The sequence below is a fragment of the Vulpes lagopus genome, chromosome 3, assembly GCF_018345385.1.
Source record: "Vulpes lagopus strain Blue_001 chromosome 3, ASM1834538v1, whole genome shotgun sequence".
NCBI lineage: Eukaryota > Metazoa > Chordata > Mammalia > Carnivora > Canidae > Vulpes > Vulpes lagopus.
Window position 1 is genome coordinate 121,125,884 of NC_054826.1, and position 7,251 is coordinate 121,133,134.

The following is a 7,251-nucleotide window of genomic DNA, read 5'->3' on the forward strand; positions in this document are numbered from 1 at the left end:
CCACTCAGTGTTCTTAAACACTCAGTGTTTTGGTTTTTTTAAAGATTCCATTTATTTATTCATGAGAGACACACAGAGAGAGAGAGAGAGAGAGAGAGGCAGGGACACAGGCAGAGGGAGAAGCAAGCTCCATGCAGGGAGCCCAACGTGGGACTCGATCCCAGGATCCCAGGGTAGGTGCTCAACCGCTGAGCCACCCAGGCGTCCCCACTACGCGTTGTTGATGGGGACTCAGTTTGTCACTGCCTCTAGATAGCACTTCACCAGGTACCTCAAATAGACTCACAGGAACAGAAAGTAGGATGTGGTTGCCAGCAGCTGGGGAAGCGAGAGGGGAAGCTGGGGTTCTAGGGGAGGTTCACTCATGCAGCTTTAAAAAAGTTCTAGAAATCCCATATACATCATAGTGTTTATGGGGAATGATAGTGGACAGTCAAGAAGCTGTTTTATTTTTCATCACAATTAAAACACCACCACAGTGTCCAACAGGTGGTTCAGAGAAGTGCTGAAGGCTCCAGAGGGGAAAGAGCCCCCAAAGAGCAGGGCTGCATCCAGGGGGGCTTCCTGGAGGAGGTGGGGGCTCAGCTGACCTTGGGGATGGAAGCTCTAGGAGCTTCCCGGAGGGGGGGGCTGACACAGCATCCAGGTGCATGTTGAGGGAGTGATGGCTCAGTGCCCCCTGCCAGCCCCCACCATGCTCGGCCTGTCTCCTGGCCCCAGAGGGCAAGACGGGGCAAGACATGTGACCAGCCGCATGGTGCTGGCAGCTCCGCCGACTTCAAGTCGGCGGGTGCTGAGCTTGGGGTCCCGCCCCCCCCCAGGCTGAGCCTGACCCTGGGCAGTGGGGCCCGGGAATCTGCCACTTAACAAGCTCTGGGGACCCCAGAGAAGGTGGCAGGGGGCCGGCGCCGGGAGTGCTTCTGGGGAGGTCTGGGCCTGCCAGCCCCCCACCTCCTTTCCTCTCTGCCACTCCCCGCTCCATCTCACTGGGCGCCATCAGGTCACAGTGCACCTCGAAGGTGGCTTGGAGGCACAGTGACCCGATGGAAGTGTAGCCCAGCCAAGACTGATAAATTAAAAATGAAAAGGGAATCTCCCCTCCCACACATGGCCTGTTGATTGTCAAAATACCTGTTAATCATCTGGATATTTATTGATTTTTTTTTTTTTTTGGCTCATACACGGTCCCCCTTGCTTTGGTAACAACACCCCGGAATTCCTTTTGGAGAATCGTCTCTCCCTCCCTGTGGGCAATCTGACGGGCAGGTCACTTAGGGGTCTTGCGGCGTGTGAGGCCAATCAACGTTTCTTTCGTAGACCCTCCTCGGCTCGGTGAGGGTGGAAAAGCCTGTTGGTGTTTACCCCCTGGAGCAGGTGCATCTCATGTGTGCCCCGTTCTGAGCCTGCCCTACTCTACACCACAGTTATGTGACCCTCCTTCCATCCCTCTCTAAACCCCACTCCTTAAATTCTGGTCTGCTTGGCAACTCTGAAGGCCTCTCTGTGTATCTGAGTGTCGCTGCAAAGTTTTGGAAAGCTTCGTCTTGTCCTGGGAAAGGGGAAGAGCTGAGGTGGGGATGAGAATGGGAGTCACTGCTGCGCCATGCACCTGCCCCACTCAACGCAGTCCACCAGCGAAGCTTCCCATCTTCATGGCGGTCAACACAGGCAACGCTGCCTCTATAGAGTCTTACGGAGGTGAGTCTTCCACTTGTGCTGGGTTCTGCTTAGAGAAAGTGATTTAATCTGCATCATTTGACTCCCATGTGACAAAAGTGTGGAAGAAGGAAGGGTTGGGGAAGGTGATAAAATCCACCTGCAACAGCTTTTTTTAAAAAAGAAAAAAGAAACAGATTTTATTTATTTATAATGAGAGACAAAGAGAGAGGCAGGGACACAGGCAGAGGGAGAAGTAGGCTCCCTGCGGGAAGCCTGATGCGGGACTCGATCCCAGGACCCCGGGTCACGTCCTGGGCCCAAGGCAGATGCTCAATCGCTGAGCCACCCAGGTGCCCCCCACCCCAAAGGCTTTGTGTCTAAGTAGAACTGAAGTTCTGAAATTGAGAACAGTCAGGGAAGGGCTTTTGAAAAGCTGACTTCTGTGACAATTCCAGTTGCAATTTGTGAGTCAAATTCAAAATTGAAATCGAGATTGCCAGCAAGCATTTTTCCCCTGCCCTTCTTGGCTTTGTTTGCTTGGGATTGGTCCAATAACCAAATTAACATGGGACAGATTAACAGGAGAAAAATAAATTGAATTAGTACATACCAGAGCCCCACAAAGACAGTGAGACCCAAGGACAAGCCAGGCAACTGAGGCTCGCCTGTCATTTTGAGCCAACGAATGAGACAAGGTCCTGGGGCTTCAAAGTGGGGCAGGGAGCCCTCACAGGGCAAGGAGAGCAAATGCTTGGTAATTAGCCGAAACGAAATTTTGCCGTATGGACAGGTCATTTCAGATTAAAAAGTTATCTCTTGGTAATGGCTCTCTTTCTGGGCCAGACCCCCTACCTGAATTCTTTTAGGTAGTTTGAAGCAGAGGTAAAAGTTTTTCTTGAGTTGGCAGGGTCTTGATTGCCTTCAGCTCAAAATGGTCCCTGTGCCAAGGTGGCACATTTTGGGGGACCCTTGTTCTGAGCCCCTTCAGAATCAATGTTGTATCTAGGTGTTAGCTAAAAGACCGGCCACACTGGCACCATATTTCAAATATATTAGTAGCGTTATTACAATGGGTTTCAACGCTTCAAGAAAAAAGGTTTAATTCCAATTTCAGAAAGATGGGGAAGAGGCGTACTGCCACCTGGTGGCTATTTTTCCAAATTGTGTGATGAGGCCTTTTAGGGAAGAGATTGGTGACCCTGAATGTAGTAGTGAAACGCAAACATCCCAATGCTCTCAAGCAGTTGGCTCTTGACCTGGGATACCGACGTCTCTATAGTCAACAAAAATTTCAACTATGAGCCAGAACCATTTGGTTTGGTCCGATAAAATTTATTTTTGTAAAAGTAGATATCCCCCCCAAAGAAGAGGAACGATTCCAAGCGATTCCCTCCGCGGTCATTCTACATTTCCCTCTGCTGAGTTATTTTTCCTGGAGGAAGGACGGTGTGCATCTTTACTCTGGCCTCCTCAGTGGCCTCAGGGCAGAGTAACTGGATCCTGAGGTCGGCCTGGTTTATGCACTGAGGGTTCCCTAGAAACCCTCTTGAGTCTCCCGCCCCTGGACAGGACTTCCATGACCCCAGGCCGGCTGCTGTCCTGCTGTTCAGCACATTGCAACAGGCTTGCAGTTAGTCACCCTGGTCCCCTGGTCTACCCACCACTCCCACCCATTCTCGTTTACCTTCTACACGGCAACCAGAGTGATCTCAACTTCATCTGATCCTGTTACCATCTTGTTTGAAGTCTTCATTGTTGGCTCTCCCTCACTCCCAAGATAACGACCCAGATTCTTCTTTTTTTTTTTAGTTTTAATTTTAACTCCAGTATAGTTAACAGCGTTATATTAGTTTCAGGTGTACAATATAGATTCAACACTTCCATCCATCACCTGGTGCTCATCACCGCTCCTTCATCCCCATCACCTGTTTCCCCCATCCCCCCACCCCCACCCCTGGGGTAGTGTGCTCTCCATAGTGAAGAGTCTATTTCTTGATTTGTGTCTCTTTTTTTTTTCCTTTGTCCATGTGTCAGTTAAATCACACATGAGTGCAATATGATTTCCTATGGTATTTGTCTTTCTCAGACGGACTTATTTTGCTTAGCATTGTACTCTCTAGCTCCATCCATGTCATTGCACCTGGCAAGGTTTCATTCCTTTTTATGGCCAAATAATATTCTGTTGTATATTTACACCACATCTTCATCCATTCATCAATCGATGGACACCTGGGCTGCTTCCAAGGTTTGGCTACTGTAAATAATGCTGCTATAGTATAGAGGTTCCTCAAAAAGTTAAGAATGGAACCACCTGTGATCCAGTCATCGCACTACTGGGTATTTACCCAAAAAATACAAACACAAATTCAAAGGGATACGTGCACCCCTATGTTTATAGCAGCATTTATTTATAATAATGGCCCAGCTTCCTAACAGGGGACTGCCAGGCTCTAACAGTGTCTCAGGTGCTGTTGCTGCCTCATAAACAAGCCCCAAACTTAGAGGCTTAAAATAACTTTTGTTTTGCTTAGTTGTGTGGGTCAGGAATTTGAATGGGGCTCAGCTGAGCTGCTTGTCTGATCCACATGACTTCAGCGGGGGCATCTGAAACCCAGCTTCTTCAAAGACGGCTTCCTCACTCGTGGGTCTGCCCCCTGAGGGCTCCCTGGCCGCCCCCCTGCCACCATGTGTGACATCTCGTCCTCCAGGGTCGCATGGCATAAGCTACTAGCAGCAAGGTGATCATAGGGTGGCTGCACTTCTTAGACGGTGGCTGGCTTCCAAGAAGCAGGGAGTGGAAGCTGCCAGGCCAGCTCCAAGAGCTGCCACAGCATCGTTTCCACTGTGGCCAAAGCAGTCACAGACCTGCCCGGGGTCAAGGGGCTGGAGAAACAGACTACCCCGCTAGCTGGGGGAGAGGCAAGGCCGCACTGCAGGAGACCAGGTGGCCTGGGAGGTACTCCACACTCTGCTGTCCATGTCACGCTCACCTCCGCAGGCCTCGCTCAATGATCCTAAACCACCTGCTTCTTGCACCTTTTCTTCTCTGGGCTCTTATCCTGGTGAGCTCTACCCGTTTTGCAGATCTCGGCTCAATCAGGATTTCCGGACCCCAACATGGACTCTAAGAGCTGTCTCCTTTTTATTTTGAAAAGTTTCAACCTACAGGAGTGTTGCAAGAATAACATGACACCCATACACCTTCCACTTAGATTCACCAGCTATTAACACTGTGGTTTTATTTGCTCTCATCTTTCTGTGTGTGTGTATTTTTGAACCATTTGTTAGTTGCCGTCAAGGCAAGGAGTTAAGTGTCCATCATTTAACACGGACACAGCACTATTATCTATATAGCCTATAGTTTGGGACTTTGCCAGTTGTCCAAATACTGTCCTCTGCAGCTGTTTTTCTGAATCCAGAACCCACCATGAATCATGCACTGCATTTCGTTAGCCCACGGGATCCCCTCTTACGCCCAAATCCTCTTCCATCAAAGGACTTTCCAGAGAGTGGGTTAGACCCCTTGACCTGGCACAAACCCTTCCAGCAGACGTACTCTGTCTTGCACCCTCTCCTCCTTCAGGCCTAAGGGCCGCCCCCCTCCAAGAAGCTCTCCCTGACTAGCTTGTCTCACGTAGCCTCACCACCACGCTCCCCTGTATCGCTCCTTTTCCTCAAGGACCACATTGTGCCGCTCTCTGAAAATCTTGTTTACTTTTACTTGGTAATGTCCTTAGGTCCGTTCCTAAAGGGCAGGGACAGTATCTACTCATTTGCCATGTTAGCCCCCCGCCTGGTGTCTGGCGTATGGCAGCTGTTCAATAATTCCTTGATGAATGAATACATGAATATTTCACTGGGAAAATTTAATGAATCGGTGAAAAAAATTTTGGGTTGGCTGAGCTTCATGTTCCAAACCTTTACCATGTCATAAACCTCTTGGCACAACTGCTAAGAATTTCTCCTTGGTGTCGGGCTGCTCCCCAGCCTACCCAAGCCTGGCCTCTCTGTTCGGCTCTAAGGAATAACCTGTGCGCATAAATTTACCAAACTGGTTTTATACAGAGCCCGTTTGGGCTGAAACAAGGTCCCAAATCCTACTGCTGAACTACCCAAGTATCTGTGCTTGCCACTCATGGGCCCCCGTGTGTGAGTAAGAGGCAGGGTCCCTAGCTAAGGGACAACTTCTTTTTCATGGACAGAGCAGCACAGTTCACCCAACGGGAGCTGACCTCAAGTTCTGGTGGTGACCAGGTTCATTTGCAGACAGGCCAGAAAATATCCTGTGGCCCCGAGTAGTTACCCCCATGTGTGGCTTCCACCCTCTCTGCCGTGTCTGCACCCTTTCTTCAAGGCACTCTGGACGTCAGGCCCACAAATCACTCCCATCATTAGGTGCGCCCCCAAACTATTTCCTTACATCCAAAGAGTTAAAACTCAATGCTGCAAAAATCAACTATCCTCTGCCTCTTGTGTTATCCTAAGTCCATTCCATCCTGCCTGTCCAACTGCACGCACCAGATACCCCCCAAATCCAGTGGAAAAGAATTGGGTTGGAAAATAGTTTTAATTAACTAAGGCTTGAGTACAGAAATATTATCTTCACAGATCAGACATTATTTCCCTCCATCAAAGAAGGAAAAAGAACTTCCAGATGTGTCCTTGCCCCACAAGGGCTGAGACACATCTGGCTGGTGACCGCATCTATAGCTGTGTCCCTTGAGACTGATTCAACTTGCTGCAATCTTTATAGAAGCCGAAGTGCCAGAAATTCAGAGATTAACACTTTCATATATAACCCATTACCACAAATCCAGAAGGTAGAGTAAAACTGAACTTTAAAAAAAAAAAAAAAAGGTCCTCTAATGCAGCTCTAAAATCCAAAAATCCAATCAGTTCCTATCTTTCAGCCTCATAGATTTTTTGTTGGGGATACACGCAGCTACTTGATATTTCTATCCATGCTGAAGGAAATCCAAACACACCCCAAATATGCTGCTCTGGCGTAAGGGTTGTGGTGAGCTGAAGGCCACTGAGAAACAGCAGGCACGACCTCTTTGCTTTCCCTCTTCCTGCCTAGAATCAGGGCAAACATTCCCCTTTGTACTATGTAACTGTACTACGTACTCAGTCGTTCCTGTTCTGAGGCTGGCTCTCTTCTGGTGCCACTGCAAGGTTAAAGGTTGAGAATCTTGCTCCTACACTCTCCACAAGGCAGGAAAGATGAATGCTTTTTGAGCCCCCAGCTCTAAGATGCTTCCTACCAGCCCTCCTCACTCAACTTATTGTGAAAGCTCTTGCTGAAGACCTGTGCACCCGACGTTCCAGATTTGCTGGTTGGGGATGTATTCTCACTTTGGTGACGCACGCTCAAATCTTGCTTATGGTGTCAAGTTTTTGGGCGTTGCTGAGCATGTACATGAATGCCTAGTCTGCGCCAACCCAAGGGTGCAATGATCCCCTAAATGAAGCCTTGTCCTGTGCCACAGGATGACCACCATTGCTCTGAGCCTGAAACAAGACCTCACAGGGGGTCAGCCCAGAATCTGGACTTTCCAGTTGTAATGTTTTTAGAAGACGGACACAGGAGAC